General features: G+C 41.7%; 1 protein-coding gene across 4 annotated transcripts in view; it reads left to right on the top strand.

Annotated features, from left to right (window-relative positions):
• The first annotated feature begins 8,478 nt into the window (after positions 1–8,478).
• The window catches only part of LOC121441694 (kelch-like protein 13), a 198,742-nt gene continuing 189,284 nt past the window's right edge, over positions 8,479–17,936 (top strand). For 2 of the 4 annotated variants that reach the window (XM_041642925.1, XM_041642921.1), the window contains exon 1: positions 8,479–8,601. The gene's annotated coding sequence lies outside the window, so the exon portion shown is untranslated. Of the gene's footprint in view, positions 8,602–11,861; positions 11,961–17,936 lie in introns of all 4 variants that reach the window. The other 2 variants (XM_041642926.1, XM_041642920.1) reach the window with 2 other exon arrangements.

Below are 17,936 nucleotides of genomic sequence, written 5' to 3'. Positions count from 1 at the left end.
GAACAGTTAGGAAAGATGAAGTATTTGTATGCGTCTGGAATTTTGGGGTTTACGTGATCCTCCTACTTTTTTAGTCTGATGAGTAGCTAGGATTACAGATACATTCCACTATGCCTGTTTAGATATAAATATAATATTTAACCTCCAGGAGAATCCCATTAGATCACACTTCTATTCTACAAATGCTATAAGTATACAAAAAAAGATGTAAGGTCTTGAGTGGTGGAGCTATTGAGACGCAGAGATTGGATTGGTATCTAATGAAACTTTTCCTTTTATTACTGGCAAGAGTTGTATGCATCTGCCACCTGGAACACATGCACACACACACACACACACACACACACACACGTACAACCCCCTTTCCATGTGCACACACAAGACTTCCTAGCCTCATATGGCTAGTCATTTGCATGGAGTAGATTCAATCCAAAACTGTATGAACAAGTCTTTCATCATCTTGCAAAGTATAAAATCCTAATCTGTAACAGAATAGCAAAATACCTTATATGATAATATGCAAAAAGAAAATGGAGATAATAGTCCCTTTACTCTCTGGTCCTTGATTTCAAACCATTCCTGAGCCTTTATTGTATACCTGTCTTTCTCTTTTTACAAAAAGAAAACACAATAAAGAAAATGCAGCATTTGAAAGGTATGCAACTGATTGCTTAGTATAATTGAGGGGTAGTGACAAATATTTCAAGTATACAACTTGGTTAAATATTGACATATGTATGCAACTATGAAACCATTCCTGTAAAGTCATAAGGCAAATTCCTGTCATCACTCAACATTTCTCTGTGTCCTCTTTGTCTTTTCTGTTATTTGGCCTTATTCATAGCCAGCCATCTGCTATCACTATAAGATTCATTTTAATTTCATAGGACTTTATATAACTAGAATAGCACAGTTTACCCCATTACATCATATCTAGTTAATTATTTTGATATTCATACATACAGATTGTTCTGTGCATTACATTATAATTTGTTCCTTTTATTGCAAGGCATGTATGTGCCAGTTTACTGATTACCTATTGATGGATAGTTGGATTGATTTACCTACTAAATGATCCCTCCTGAAAATACACCTGTTAAGGATATCCATATACAACTCCCATATGAACAAAGGGAAGCATGGCTATCCCTTTGTTCAAGGGGTTCTGGGTCTGAAAACTGGCTCAAGTCTGGAAATCGGTTCTCAGGCTGAGATTCACTTCAGTCATGATCCAATACAGCCCTTGTTTCATTTGTTGAGAATGTTTTCAGTTATACGGATCAAACAAAAATTCAGTAAGGTTTTTACCTATTTCATGCTTGGAAGCACCGTAATTTATTAGCCAGTACCAAAGGTCCGTACAAGTCATGCCACCATAAACATTCATTTTGCCTGCACTGACTATTACAGGTCAGGCCGTTATGGACATTACTTTGTCTACGCTGCCCATTGCAATAGCTATGATCACCTTGCCTTTGGTGATTCATTGCTGTCACCTGGCCCCTGCTACTCTGGGGCCCAATTAAACCCGTTACATATAATTCATCCAACTGAGCATCAGAATCTCCAACACTGGGTCTGACACAAGGAAAAAATGGTGACAACAGAACTCTTCAGATGTGCTGGTGTCCCTCTCATCATAGATTGTAACTTATAGGATTAATGAAGGGCACATCTTTGGGGTCTTCCCATTGTGGAGGATTGGGTTTTACACAGTGCCTCCTCTCTAGCAAGACAATTTCCCTGAGCCTTAAAACCATCAACACTAAGCCAAGGAATATCAAGCGTCTTCAACCCCTTTTCTGTAGGCCATCTTCAGCCAACCTTTCAAACAAACTTTGGACACCATTTTTTTTCAAGTGTGAAAGCTTCCATATTAAACCTGGAATCACCACTCAAAAGGCTCATATCAACAACCTCAGCCTAATCCAGTTTTATGTTCCTCCCACCATTATCCCAACACCCTTAAATCTATTCCCACACATATTCCCCAGATTTCTACTTGAGTGAATTAGCAAATTCATTAAGTTCTTTAGATCTGTAGTGCATCTCTTCATGAACTACCCTTTCTGTCTCCCGTCTAGGAGCGTTCTTGGCCTTTCATCCGGTTATAGGTCTAGAGCCAATTTGTGGAAAAATAAATAAGGAAACTGACGATGCTGGTCTGTTCCTCCTAGTATCTCTGGATAAACTGACAAAAGAAGAGAATGAGTGCTGTAATAAATTTCGCCAGCTTCTAGTATCTCAGAATGCAGTGAAAGACAACAATGAACTCAGGGAGAAAATTGACTGACTCCAGACGCTTGTCTTCAGTACATGCTAGAATCCTGAAGGAGTTAGTGAACAAATGAACTTGCCCGTGAGATAGAGAGCAAGCTTCCTTCTTCCGTGTCTTTTATATAGCTGCCAGCAGAAGATGTGGCCCAGATTAAAGGTGGATATTCCCACCCCAGAATATATGTATTAAAAGTGGGTCTGCCTAATTCAAATGATACAGTTAAGAAGACAATCCCTCACAGGTGTATCCAGCCACTTGTATTTTAGTTCATTCCAGATATAGTCATGTTGACGACCAGGAATAACCATCACAGAGATATTCTTAATGTTTTCTTTGTTGTTGTTGTTGTTGTTCGAGACAGGGTTTCTCTGTAGCTTTGGTGCCTGTCCTGGAACTAGCTCTTTTAGGCCAGGCTTACCTCAAACTCACAGAGATCCGCCTGCCTCTGCCTCCCGAGTGTTGGGATTAAAGGCGTGTGTCATCACCACCTGGCTATATTCTTAATAGTTTTAAAGGTTTACTTTTATTTATGTGTATGTGCCCATGTGTGTGTGTGTGTGTGTGTGTGTGTGTGTGTGTGTGTTATATGTGCTTATGCCTATAGAAGCCAGGAGAGGGTATAGTCAGTTGTGAGTTCACCAACATGAGTACTGATAACTGAACTTGGATGATCTGGAAAATCCACAAGCCGTCTTAATTGCCAAGCCATGTCTCTGGTCCCACATGCTGCATTTTTATGTATAGTAGGAAGCATGGGCCTTAGTTTACATGGACATACCTGTTGAAGAGAACACTTGTTTCAGCTTGGCATGGTGGTGTATACCTTTAGTCCCAGGAATGTGTAGGCTGAGGCAGGCCAGTCTCTACTCCATGCCAGCCAGGGCTGCAAAACTAAAACAAAACAGACAGGAAAACCTGTTGTTTTCTCACTGAATTTGTCAAATGGACAATCATTGTGTATATTTGTGGGGTATAATATAACATTTTGATCTATATGTTCAGTAGTCAAAGTAATTATCTACCACCTCACCAACTTACTATTTATTTTGTGGTCAGAATGCTAAAACTCTATTCTTTCTGTAGTTTTGAAAACATCACCTTGTTGCTGGAGTTTCAACTTTTCTGGTGATGAGAACTAAATATTTGTACCTATCTGTTGTTTGTATCTCTTTTGAAGAGATAAGTTATTCATAAGATCCAGACAGAAACAATCCCAGAAATTTTCCAAGTCTAGACAAAGGAAAAGTAATCAGTATATTGAAGAGGCATCGGTTTTCTTGTGTTCGTTCATTGCGCCGTAATCCACAATAATCAAGAAAGGAAACAACTTGTGTCCTACAACAGTGGACACGTTACATGCAAAGCACGCTTAGATATGCTTTTGTATTGACTAGGAATCATGAGTGAATAGAGAGAATTCAGTACTTATACAGAACCGGATATTACGTAATCTTTAAAAAGAAAGGAAATTCTGTCCTTTGTGACAACATGGGTGGAACCAGAGGATCCTAAATTGGGTGAAATAAGTCAGGTTTATTTCAGAAGACAAATACCATATTATTTCACACATGTAGAATCTCAAAAATTGAAACTTGTAGAACTAGGAAACGAAATGGTATTTACCTTAGGCAGAGAGGCAGAGGAGGCGAGGAAGAAAGGGAAATGTTGCTCAAAGACATATTCGGTCTGATTGGGGTTTAAAGATCTAGTGCATTCTGGCCAGAATTATTGTACTGCTTACTTCAAAACTACTTTTTTCCCCCAGATCAAATAAACTTTCTTATAAAAAAAAACTCAAAAATCAACACAATGTCAGCAATTGTAAATGTGAGCTCAGTATCACATGAAGAGAAGAGAGTAAGAAAGGCTAAGTAGAAGGGGCCAAGGAAGAGGCGGATGCAGGGAATGGACATGAGTCATGAAAGAATATACAAAGGTACTTGGAGGTGCTGCCTGACTTACAGACAGTCACCTCACCATGTCCTCACTCATAGTCTTACTTCTATGTGCATTCATATTGGTGTGGTGACCCAATTACTTCTTTTTTGATATTTTTAATTTTTTATTTAAAAAATTATTTTCATTTATTTTATATACCAACCAGTTTCCCATCCCTTCCCTTCTCCTCCCCTTTCCCATCTAGCTCCCTTCCCAACTACTCCTCCTCCACCTCCACTCAGAAAAAAGCAGGCTCTCCATGAGCTTGCACAAAAAAAATGACCCATCAAGATGAGGCAAGGGCCAGGTAATCCAGCATGGGGATAGGTTACCAAAAGCCAGCTGAGTGCTCTCATTGTTAGAAGCCTTACTAAGAGACCAAGCTACACGATTGTCACACACATGCAAGGGCCTAGGTGGGTCTCATGCAGGTTCCTTGACTGTTGGTCCAGCCTCCATGACCTCCTGCGAGCTCAGGTCTGCTGTCTCTGTGAGTTCCCCCATCATTACCTCCCTGGCTCATACAACCCGTCTTCCCTTTCTTCCACAAGACTCTCAGAGCTCAGCACAGTGCTTGTCTGTGGATCTTTACCTCTGCTTTCATCAGTTACTAGATAGAGTATCTCTGATGGCAACTATTGAAGTTACCAATCTGCTTCCAGTAAATGGCCAGTTCAGGCACCTTCTCCACTATTGCTAAAAGTCTTAGTTGGGGTCATCCATGTAGTATTCTTCCCTTATTCTGTATGTTTAGTGTTTTGATTTTTATGTGGCAAGGGTACTTTTTTTTTTGTTCCAGTCTATTTTGTGTTCTGTAAGCTTCTTGTATCTTCATAGGCATGTCCTTATTTAGGTTGGGAAAGTTATCCACGATTTTGTTGAATATATTTTCTGTGCCTCTTAGCTGCAATTCTTCTCCTTCTTCTATCCCTATTACTCTTAGCTTTGGTATTTTCATGGTGTCCCATATTTCCTGGATGTTTTGTGTTAAGAATTTGTTGGATTCATCGTTTTCTTTGGCCAATGAATCTATTTCCTCTAGGGGCTGCTGATCTTGCAGGGGATGCTTGGCCAGGGGGAGTGTGATAGATTCAGTGGGTTTGGGTAGCTGGGTGGGTCTTGTAGGTTATAGTGGTCAAGGGGAGGTGGGCAGTGGTAGAGCAACCTTCAAGAAGAACTCTTAACTGCTGTTTGTCTGCAACTGCTGAGATGGAAGGGGGAGGGCAAGGAATATGCCCTGGAGTTTAGGGCCTAGAGATTGGGGCTGTTTATCTGGGAGACAGGTCACTCACCTGATGATGCAGGTGTTGTTTGTGTCTCTAGGGGCTGCTGATCGTGTAGGGTGATATTTGGCCAAGGGGAGGGTGATGGGTTCAATGGGTTTGCGCAGCAGTGGTAAAGCAACCTGTAAGAAGGACTCTTACCTGCTGGTTGCCTGCTGGTGCTCAGATGGGAGGGGTTGGTCAAGGAATGTGCCCTGGAGCAGGCCTGGCTGAGACTTTGAGGATGTTTATCTGGGAGACTCACCTGCTCTTTCAACTGGTGCAGGTGTTGTTTGTGTCTCAAAGGGCTGCTGATCTTGTTGGGGATATTTGGCCAGGGGAGGGTGATGGGTTCCGTGGGTTTGGGCGGCTGAGTGGGTCTTGTAGGGTACAATGATCAATGGGCGGCGGTGGAGGAGCAGTCTCCCCAGTTACTTCTTATAAAGACTTCAGTCATAGGGGACTCAGGCTTGCCCTAGAGAACCCTTTATGAATGTCTACCTATCTTCTAAAGACTTTACACAAGTGTGGTTAAATTCTGGTATACTAGAACATGTGAACACAGAGTGTTCTGGGGTGGGGTTAATATAATTCAACCCACAGTGACCATTTACTTGTTTTGTTTTCTTTTCATCACGATATTTTGCTTTGACTTCTTTTTTCTTAGCTCCTGAATTTGCCATATGCTCATTATTCTGCTTTCCAAAACTACGGTATTCTGAATGATTTTTGTTCTCTTTGTAGTAGTAGTCATCATTGTAGTAGTTTGGGGGCTGGAGTTGAACCCAGAACCTTGTTGAGGCTAAATACGCACTTTTCCATTGACCTCCAGCTCAGGCCTTTTCTTGTTCTTGATGATTAATAGAGATTGTCTTATATGAAACTGAAAAGTTTATGAAGTCTTCCAGGCCAACATTATTACCATCTCCAAAGCTGAGGAAAACATATTAAGACAAAATAATGGGCGAAGTATATATCATATACATTCAGGGTCTTCTGACTCCAAGTCTAGGGTTCTAGCTGCTAGATTAACTGTGTAAAAAAGCACCTTAGCCCAAATAGCAAGATTCCCGTTGATTAAGTACACTGTAGCCTCTCACTCCCAGTTCAAATGTGGAAGCCAGAGCTGTCCTCATCCTTACTAAAACTTTTCTCCTTGGGTGGGAAAACTGTTTGATCACACCAAACTAGCCCATTTTCCCGTTATTTCTCATGGAGGAATTTAAAGTAAAAATATTTGAATCTTTTGGTGGCAGGGAAAAACAGTAACTTTGACACATATTAACTGAATCTGTGTTTATTTTAAACTGTAGTCTAGGCTTTTGACACATAGTGAAATTAATTACCTTGGAAGTATCTTGATGAGATTGTAAACTAGCAGAAGCCATCTCACTGGTGGGCATTGACTGACTGGTTACATATACAATAATTATTGGATAAGCACAGTGAGGAGCGGGGAAGCCAGGGAATGCACCACCGTTAACACAGGCAGACTGGACTGAATGCACTGATAGGTAAAAAGGAATCGTGCACATTACATGTGTACTTGGAGTAACTATCATGGTGCCAGACTGATAAGTATGGTGGGCTGTCTTTAGCTCTAGCACAGTTTTAAGTAGCTGGTTATTCCTAAATTTGCCTAAAATCTATCGTGCTGCCAGAATTTCAGTGTAAGGAACTTTAAATATGAGGACAGAAATATTGAGATCTCAGACCCCAGATCAGCTTACTGGTAGGCGAACCAAGTATTGGGACACACATATCATTCCAGTCCCTAGTCTCATCACTGCTCTTAAAGCTAGGGTAAACCCGACAGCGATCAATTAGATTGGTTGCTAAGCAAGCTCCAGTATTTTTCAAGGAAAAAACTAGAAATTTACAAAAAAAAATTGGTGTGTATTTGTATGTTTGTGGGAGTGCAGGTGGCCAATGGCACTATGAAGTGCCTGCGGAGGTGAGAGGGCAACTTCCACCACATGAGACTGTGAGGCCTGGGAATCAAACTCGGGCCTTCAGGCTTGGCAGCAGATGCCTTAACCTGCCGAGCCACCTTACCTGCCTGAGACTAGACTTTGAAGTAGAAATGATGAGGGAGTCTAGAGAATAGGTAGAAAGGATGGCGGAAGAAAGAGAAGGAGGTGACCTGAAGGCTCAACTGTCAGGAAGGCGAATGATTAACAGAAGACGGGCAAGAGGCAAGCTGACTCGACTGTTTCATTTTGTTTTATTGGTTGGGGTCTAGGTTAATGGAACTAGGCAGATTTAAAACTTAGAAGAGTGGTCTCCGCAGTTTGGAATTAGTGTAGCATAGTGGTGAAGAGATTCGCCTCGCTTTACCATTTCCTTGTTCATAATCTTCACGGACCTCGTGGAGTAGCGCTGACGGTACAGCGAGTTCAAAGCACAGCGCGTAATAGTAGGTAAAATGTTAAGTGCTGTGTTTGTAGTTGTTCTTCTCTTCCCTAATATTCCGTACTCTAATAGAAAGGAGACACGGTGCACACATTCCAGATCATTATAAGAGTGATGAACAATTAGTTGTATGTGTGCCTGGATCAGGTTTATTTCGAGTTTTGGGCCCCACTGAGGTAATGAGACATCTCTTTCTCAGTACCTCCTTTGCTTGCTCTCTGGAGTGACTTCGAAGAGGCTGGCAGGGTGCTCTTGGTAACTTCCTTGGAGAAGTCCATGCTCTGCTGTCCCTTGATACTTGACAGTTTTCACTTCTGCCTCTTGGACATTAGAAGCCATGCGGGCTCACACCCAAGTGTCCTGGTTTCAAAGGCTCCCAGGCCACTTGGCAGTCATCCTGCTTCCGGGCCCAGCCTTGCCTCCCTCTTTGGCTGAGTGTTTAACTCGGACCCCACACACAGTCCTAGCCCCAGCCTCCGCGCAGGCGCCGGCAGGGCCACCCCTGCCGCCATGTTTCCCCCGCCCACGCACTCCCCTCCCACCACTCTCCCTCCAGTCCCCAGCTGGGCTCCCGCTCCCCTCCCTTATCCCCCACCCCCTGGTGAGGTCAGGCGGAGGCTCTGCCGCTGCAGCCGCGGCAGCTCAGCTCCTATTCCCAGGCAGCCTGGAAGAGGGACTTTGGCAAATAACCGGAGCGGCGTTCGGGTTAGGGTAAGCGCTCTCCCTCTGCCCGAAGATCTGGAGAAGTGGCCAGGGCGACTAGGGGGTGCAGCGGTGCGGGAGTCTGTGCCTCGCGACAGAAGGGGACCCGGGCTGCGCTGCGCGATTCCCTCTTTGGCCCTCGGGAGCGCAGCTGCCCGCGGAGGGGCGGCTGGGTGCAGGGACTCAGCCATCAAGGTGAGGCGGGACCCTGAAGTCCCAGGGGCTCCACGGGCTTCCCCACCCTCCGCACCCGCGGTGCGCGGCACGGAGTTGGGATCTGCGCGGGGAACTGCGAGGTGGGGAACCAGCTCCTCTCTTTGCCCACCCGGGTTTTCAGCCCCGCGCTATCGCGCGCTCAGAGCTCCGCACCTTTGCACTTTGCAGGTCCCTTTGGCTCTACCAGAAGGGTGGGTACTTCTAGGACCCCAGTCAGAACTCAGTTTTCCTGGGCTTCTTTGTCATCCTTCCAAGATCTTCTCTGGTTTTTCCTTGCCGCTGCCGTGATCCTCTGGGGTTCCTCTGTCAACCTCAGCCTCACAGTCTCTCGTCCTCTAACAGTTTCTACTTTGTGCTTCCTAAACCATCCCGCTTTCAGAATTTTGAGAGACTCCACCGCTGGCTCCCCAGTTGAGAACACTTTTTTCCCTCCAAGCTTTTTAACTTAGTTCTGAATGTCTTCAATTGTGAATGCCTTGGCTCTTTTCACCCCCTTTTAAAACTCCCATTTGATGATTTATTTTCTTGGAGTCTTACAGGGTTCAAACCTATCATTTACAGAAAAAAAATGGAACAAATTTCTTTATTAAATATCATTTAAGAAGCATCTGTTGAGGAACTTGAGAGGTTTCTTTCTAGGTTTTAATAACTTAGTCCAAACACCAGTCACGTAAAATGTGTGTATATATGTTTGGATGAAATGTTTGTACGCGGCCCTAAACCTTCCTGGCAGTGGAGCAGGCCAGATTAAAGAGGGTCTGGTGGGGTTTGTAACCCTGCCTCCATTTCTCCATCTATAAATTAGGATGCTCAGCATTTAAGTGTAGTTGGAGGATGACCATAGAGATTTGGAGCGAGTCACTCAGGTTAGTCACTAAGCACATTGAATGGGCACTGAGAAGCTTTGGAGTCTAAAACTAGCTACCTCTGTTGGGAGGGGACCTGCCTTTTAAAGAGAAGCCACGGTTTCATATGGTACCATTTGGAAGCTCGTGGTTCTTTCAAAACAACCAGACAAAACCAAGCCCCCCACTTTTTTAGCCATTTCACTTTCTTCCCATGCTGTTGCCATGCTGTAATTAGTGTGGGGAAATTGAATGGAGAAGCCCAAAGTGGAGGCCGATCCCCGTGAACGAGCACATGCTGACGTGTGCAACCGTGCTTCTAGAGAGAGGTTTTAGCTAGTGCTCAAACTTGAAAACTGAGCAAAATGAGCTAAAGAGCCGTGACATCATTCTGTATCTAAAAACATTAGCCCCCTTGGCCACAAGTCCTTATTAATACCCTTACACTTACCAGTGATTGATATGTTTGCTTAATGTGTGACCAGGTGCTGGCCCTGCCTCAACAGTTCACTAATTAGCAGCAGTTTCGGAAGCAAAGCAAGTTGCCCATGAAGATGGTGACAGCATTTCCCTCTCCTGGTAGCACTTAAGTTTGGTCGTGAGGCAATGAATGAGAAGAGCTTCTGCTGCAGTATCAAATGAAGCATTTGGAAATAGACAAGAACTTCAAATGCTCAGTATTTTTAAGTTGCCATCTTTATTAGCAAAATTTAAAATGTGTGGTGTGGTTCTGTCAGTTTTAGTCAATGTTTTGAAGTAATTTTCAGAAGAGCGTAGAGGCTATCAATGATCAGGTTAGTTAGGTAACTTGCTGCAGATACTTCCTTTTGCAATGAATTTCTAGAATTTACTTTAGTTCTAGTAAAACTTGGAAGGTGATAGAGGAAAGGGTACTTACCCTAGTAGGCCCACCATGTTCATTTTTTTTTTTGCAGCCCATTTTTGAGACATACATTTTACTTGTTTCCCTTTGAGATTATTATTCTTAAGCCTAAACTAAGATTATCACTGGTGTGACTTTCTAATTGAAAAGTATTCCTTTTTTTGGCCTGGAAGATAAAGAAAATTTGTGGGTGTGAGTTAGCCATAAGCATTTTTTCTCTGCATTTTCAATATTTGGCAGATTGTTTGATATACTTAGCGATTATCATACTGAATGTTTCTCTTTCCTTTTAAAAAAAATGAAAAAAGAGTCTCACGTGGCTCATACTTGGCCTCTGGCTTGGTATGTAGTTGAGGGAGAACGTGTGACCCTCTGATCTTCAGCTACTCGGTGCTTGGGTTACATACCACAGAACCAGCTCAGACTAAAAGGATCATTTCTGATTTTACTAAAGCTAACTTCAGGTTCTGCTACTATTCCCCTTTTCTTTTATATTATATTCATTAATTTGATCTGCAGTACTGAAATGAGATTAACCTACATATTCAAATTGCTTAATTTGTGACGTTTAATATATTATTAAAACCTTTTCTGCAGTTTGTTTCTGGTGTAATTCTACTGTTTACTTCTGTAAACTAGTATAACGATTTGGCAAAAAAAAAATCACATTTTAAAGAAGCATAGAAAGTGTGAAAAACTAAACAGCTCTAGAGTAAGCTTTTCACAAATAGAGAAAATGGTTTTCTCAGAATGAGAGATATTTATAGCGATGAAGTTTTTAAGTATTACTAATTAATTTAGTATTTCATGGTATAAAATCAGTTTAATGTCTTCCATGTGCCAAGGCTCTATATAGTAGGCATAGTGGAAAAACTAGTAAGCCTGAGTCCTTATAGATTGTAAAAAGAGCAAGAGACTGTAAAAAACTAGAAAACACCTAGTTTCACAAGGGCGGTGCATGCTAGTGAATGCTGGTTGGCAATTTACCTGGACTAAGAAAAATCTAGCTAGTCCGGAGTTTGGGTGTGTCTGTGAGGGCGGTCCTGAGATTAATATATGAATCTGAGTGGACGCCACAGGAAAGATCTGCCCTCCGGGTGGGTGGGTACCATCCAATTGGCTGCAGAGAACACGTACAGAAGGCTGGTTGCTCTCTCCCACACTTAGGAGAGACACTCTTTCCCCTGCTATCTTGGACATCGGAACTCCGGAACTCTGGGCTCCTTTGCCTTTGGACTGAGGCTCCACTCTTAACCTGTGGCCCCTTAGGTTCTCAGGTTTTTTGGTCTCCATTAAACTGAGAGTTTCTCCGTTGGCTTCCTCAGTTCTGAGGCCTTGAGACGGAGTCTGAGCTCTACCCCAGCATCCCTTGGTATCCAGTTTTCAGACAGACTGCTGTCGGACGTCTCTGTTGTCGCGATTTGGTAAGTCAATTCCCGTAGTATATCTCCCCTCCCAGAACTACATGAATCCCCTATGTGTTCTGTGTCTCCCTCTGGAGAACTCCGGCAACTCTGGCAACTCTATCACTTCTTAGAGAAGAGGTGGTTTTTGAGTACAGCCCTAAAGAGAAGAGAGAATGCTTTTAGTTTCTCAAGAACTGGGAACAAGCTGGGCCTGGTGGTGCGTGCCTTTAATTCCAGCACTCTGGGGACAACAGGAGGCCGGACCCCGTGTGTTTGAAGCCAGCCTGGCCTATAGAGCTAGGGAGGTTCAGGACAGCCAGGGCTACACTGTTGAGTTCTGTCTCTTAAAAAAAAAAAAAATCTGGGTTGCCAGGTGGTGGTGGCGCATGCTTTTAATCCTAGCATTTGAAAGGCAGAGGCAGGCTTATCGCAGTGAGTTCGAGGCCGGCCTGGTCTACAAGAGTTAGTTCCGGGACAGGCTCCAAAGCTACAGAGAGTTACCCTGTCTCAAAAAACAAACAAAAAAGTTGGGAACACATTCTCCGGGGAAAATTCAGACGTAGGATTCACGAAGAACAGAAAAGACAGTGTGGCAAGGTCTTTAGCAAGGTGGACCAGAGAGTGTTAGAGATAATAGATACATACGTAGAGTTTGGAAGCCCTCAGAAAGAATTTGAATTTGGTTGTCAGAACAATGGGAAGCCATTAGGGAATCTGAAATTATTGGCTGGAAAAAAACATGTTTTTCAGAGCATTAAACTGAATGCCTGGCCCAGTCATTTACGTTAATACTCAAGAATGAAAACTCTGGTAAATTCACTAACTAGCAGTGCTTTTGTTTTTCTACTCTGTTTACAAAGGGACTAGGGAACTAGAAACTCCAGGGCCCGAACAAAGCCTGTTCAAAGCAGGCCTAGCAGTCTGCTTGCCTCCGGCAAATTTTTACCTGTGTTGCAAGGTAAGTTGTCAACAACTTTGCAAAATCCCAGCTTGTCCAGGCCTTACAGCACATACCTCTCATTTCAGCACTTGGGAGGCAGAGGCAGACAGATCCTTGAGTTCTAGGGCAAAGGCTACTCAGGCAGATCTCTGAAAACAACAAAACAGAGCCGAAGCCGGAAAAAAAAAAAAAAAAAAAACCATCACTGCAGCATACAGATCTTGAATTTGTTTTTCCAGGACCGATCTGTTAATTTCTTACACATATCCTTCTTTTGGAAGGCTGGAAGTTCCTTTTGTGTACAAAAGAATCACTTCGATTTTAGAAACGTTGTTTGGACTCTTAAGAGATTTGTTATTCCCTTTAAGAAATTGCTTCTCTAACATTTCCGTATCACCATAGATTTACACTTTGAGTTTAGAATTGTCTTAAGGTCTGAGCCTTTAGTTGAAAGCCATCCAGATTTTATTTTATTTTTGGTCCCAAGTAGGACTTAGTATGGTTATTAACATCTCCTAAGAGCCAAAGCTGGTGTTGTAGGACATAGTTCTTGTAAAATGACCTCTAGCACCTCCTGCAGGTTCAAATTCCAATGTCTTAACTGAGCAAGCCCAGATCTTCATGACTTGACTCTATAGAATTTTTCCAACATTTTTATTATGCTAGTACAAATTTCTGTTGGTTCCACCTGTTTTTTTTCAAATATTACACTTTTGCATTTAGCATTATTTCTGGTTTAGCATTATTTCCACTATAGGAAGCCATGCCATGTAACTCTTTTTTTTTTTTAATTATTTTTCTCTGTCCTTTCAAATCTCAATACTATTCAGGGACCAGCTTAAATAACAGGCCCTGTTGCACCATCTGCTATTGTAAATAGCCTCCTTTCCTTTGAAACTGAAGAGTAGTTCCAAACTTGTCCCATTGGGTCATCTTTACGCTTTTGTGATAACCTGGCTGCTGGCTCTGTGAAGGTGACCTGGACCTCATCTGGTTTGCCAGTTGTTGGCATCCCAAGCACTGGGCCCATGATGTCCTTTCTAGTTACTTAATAATGAAAAAATGCTGCCCTGTGAATGTTCTCATGTTATGTTAATATAGCGCATCATTTAATACTGCATATCTCTCTGGTATTCTAAAACATTCTATGGGGGAGTTTATTTATGAAGGATAGTTGTTGAGAACATAAACACTGTAGCTAGGCAGCTTGGATTCTGATTTTCTCTAGGATACTTAGTAGCTGAGGGATGTGGAGTGAGGGAGTAGCATAAACATACCGCAGTTGCCTCATCATTTAAGTAAAGTAAACTAAACTTACCCCTTTTAGTATTTTATTTTATTTTATTTTTCTGATTTTATTTTTTTATTTTTTTTCCATGTTTTAAGTATCATTTTTTTTAATTTATTTATTTATTAAAGATTTCTGTCTCTTCCCCGCCACCGCCTCCCATTTCCCCCCCCCCAGTTAGGTCCCCCCCCCATCAGCCCGAAGAGCAATCAGGGTTCCCTGCCCTGTGGGAAGTCCAAGGAACCCCCACCTCCATCCAGGTCTAGTAAGTTGAGCATCCAAACTGCCTAGGCTCCCACAAAGCCAGTACGTGCAGTAGGATCAGAAACCCAGTGCCCTTTTAGTATTTTAAATGAATTGGCTAGACCCACAATTAGTTTGAAAAATTCAGACTTCCAAAGCTCTGGAAATTGATAAAAATTTCATTGGGTAAGTTAGGTATCAAAACTCAAGTGGTAACAAAATACAGTTTGAAAATATCAAAGTCCCTTTTCTCCTTAGTAGTCATCTTTATTTATATTTATTGTAAAATTTATAATAGGCTTATGGAATAGTGCCACAGACCCTCGTGGAGTATTACATAATATACACTAATACAAGCTTTGGCCCATCTGAAAAGCTGGACACTTCTGAACTGGGATTCCATCTGGCACTGAGGTTTTGAGATAAGAGACTGTACCCCTTGCCTCCTTACAGGCAAGTGCTTCAAGCACGGCTTTGCACATATTAATAGTAAGCTGTTGCTGTGGGTGCTGGAGATTAGGGAGGTAAATAAATTACTTTATCTTCTCAGTGCCTTGCTCATAATGGTTACCATGTAAATGGTTACCGTATGAATACACACTGATGTAGTCACGCAACTTTCAATAAGGAGGGCTGGCTGTCTGCTCCTTATATCAGAAGAAAGCAGATAGAGCAGGGCGAAAACAGCTGAAACTAGCTCAAACCCTGGTCTGTCGGTACTGGTACTTGGTGCTCCATCTTGTAAGACCATATTTATAGTGTATTTTTGTGCTTCTTTTGCTATTTAAACTGCCTATGGTTTTTTATCATAAGAGACCCTTTTATGTGTGTGTGTGGGTCAGTTAATATGTATTTGTTCTGATGATATACTTACTTTTGAAATTAGTAAACATTTATTCCATTCATAATTTATCTTAAGAATCTGTATTAAAAACAGAAGGAAGGTATCAGACAAAAGAGACATAATCCCTAGCCTTTAGTAATTCCAAAACCATTCATATTTACATAGGATCATGAGTGTTCAGTATAATTCTTGATTTTTTATCTTTAAATTTAAATTAATATTAAAGCATGCAAAATATAACCTAAGAGTCAACTGTTAACTGACCTTGGTATCTATTACATGGATTTCTTTAATATTACTTCCTTCTCTCATTACCTAATATCTTGGCAGCCATTTTATTCCAACTTGACTATAAAAGAAAACCACCTAGTTTTAAATTAAAGATTGTCTTCATCACTATTTGCCAATCATAATTGGTATATTTTATGCATACTTTCACTTTTGTGAAGTATCTATAATCCTGTATCTCAGTGGACTTTTTTTCTGGAAGTTTTTAGTTAAGATGGAGCCCTTCATGCCATCTTCAAATTCCTATTCTTTTTGGCTTTATTTGAGACAGGGCTTCCCTGTGCAGCTGCCCTGAATGTCCTCGAATTGCTTCTGTAGCCAAATTTGGCCTTGAATTCAGAAATCCTCCTGCCTCTGCCTCTTGAGTGCTGGGATTATAAAGCATGTGCCACCACAGCTTGGCACCCTGTTATTCTTCAGTTTGGTCTTTTCATAGTATCCCAGATTTCCTAGATGTTTTGTGTCAGGAATTTTTTATATTTAATGTTTTTTTGACTAATATATCTGTGTCTTCTGTTGTTATCTTCTACACCTGATATTCTCTCTTCCATCTTTCATGTTCTGTTGGTGACATTCGTGTCTGTAGTTCTTGTTCGTTTGCCTAGATTTTCCGTTTCCAGAATTTCCCGTTTGTGATTTCTTTATTGCTTCCTTTTCCATTTTCAGATCTTGATGAGTTTTATTTGTTTCCTTCAACAGCTTTTTTTTTTACTTTCTTTAAGGGATTTATTAATTTCCTCCAATTTTTTGTTTGCTTTTCCCTCAATTTCTTTTAGTGATTTACTCATTTCTTCCTTAAGGGCCTCTATCATCTTTATAAAGCTGTTTTTAAGGTTTTCTGTGCTTCAGCTGTGTCGGACTATTCAGGACTTGCTATAGTAGGATAGCTGGTTCTGGTGGTGACATAATGCCTGGCTGTGTGTTTTTACACTGTCGAAGCATCTGGGTGGGTTAGGGTAATTGTAGGTCTAGGTGCCGATTTCTGGATGGGTGCTTTTACTCTCCGTTTCTGTTTCCTCTCTGGTATTCTGGCTGGAGTGGCTCCATTCTGTCAATTCATTCAGCTAATATATATATATATGAAGTATATGTACTACATCCTAGGCATTACTCTAACCTAGTGGTTTTCAACATGTGGGTTATATATCATATCAGATATCCTGCATATCAGATATTTACATTGCAATTCACAACAGTAGCAAAGTTACAGTTAAAAATTGCAACAAAATAATTTTATAGTTGGGAGTCGCAGTAACATGAGAAGCTGTATTAAAGGGTTGAAGCATTGGGAAGCTTAAGAACTGTTGCAGTCTAACCCAAACTAACAGAATCGCTATCCATTTCTCCTTCCACGACTCCAGGATCCCTCAGATCCCTCAGACTGGAGAGGCTGGACTGAGTAGTCAGAGTGGTAATGTGGTGATGTGCCCTCGAGACAGGAAATCAGTCACTTTGTATTTTAAATTTCTTTTGAGACTTTATTTTTTATTTTATGGGTATGGGTATGGATGTTTTGCCTGCATGTATGTTTATGCACCAACTTAGTGCATGGTATCTATAGAGGCCAGAAGAGGGCACTGGGGAGGCAAGAAGGGGACTTGGGGAGGCCAAAAAGCAGTCACTGAATCGTCTGTAATTCCATTACAGGTGATGGTGAGCTTCCATGTGGGTGCTGGGAATTGAATCTGGGCCCTCTAGCCCTTGACCACTGAGCCATCTCTCTAGCTACAGTTTAGATTTCACGAAGCATCTATTTTATGTCAAGAGTCAGAAGATTAACTATTTTTTAATTACATTTTTTCATGGTCTCTCCATGGACAGTTGTAAGTCTGAGATGACCCCTCAACGGTTATTGAGGCCATCTTGTATTGCTAGAATCTTTTCTTTTATTTAAACATTCATATTTTTCCTTAAATTTCCATTATGACCTGTGGGAAAGGTCACTGGTGTTTTTCTCCGTTGGGCCAAGTTCTTTTAATTCAGTGGTACACACTGTTTGCTCAGGAATGGTTGAAATGTTAAAATGTTTCAGATTCCTAGCATTGGTGGGTAAGAGTTAGACTGACAGTCAGGGCTTTGCCAGGGAACCAGCATCGTCAGAAGAGAGATTCTTAGAACATAGTCATCATGAACTTAAACCTCACAGTGGAGGGGTCAGGGCTTTGCCAAGGAACCAGCATCGTCAGAAGAGAGATTCTTAGAACATAGTCATCATGAACTTAAACCTCACAGTGGAGGGGTCAGGGCTTTGCCCTATTATCTGAACACTCGCTGATTGGAGGTTGTCTTTCCAAGTTTAAATTGTCGTTTGTTTACAGTGTGTTAATTGCTGACTACTGGAAGAGTTGAGGCTAGAGCAAAGTTAAGGCAATCCTTAACTTTTTTAGAAAA

This window comes from Microtus oregoni, unplaced genomic scaffold, assembly GCF_018167655.1.
Source record: "Microtus oregoni isolate MIOR12 unplaced genomic scaffold, Mior012 000080F_ref0000499, whole genome shotgun sequence".
Lineage (NCBI taxonomy): Eukaryota > Metazoa > Chordata > Mammalia > Rodentia > Cricetidae > Microtus > Microtus oregoni.
This window is presented reverse-complemented; position numbering and strand designations above follow the sequence as displayed.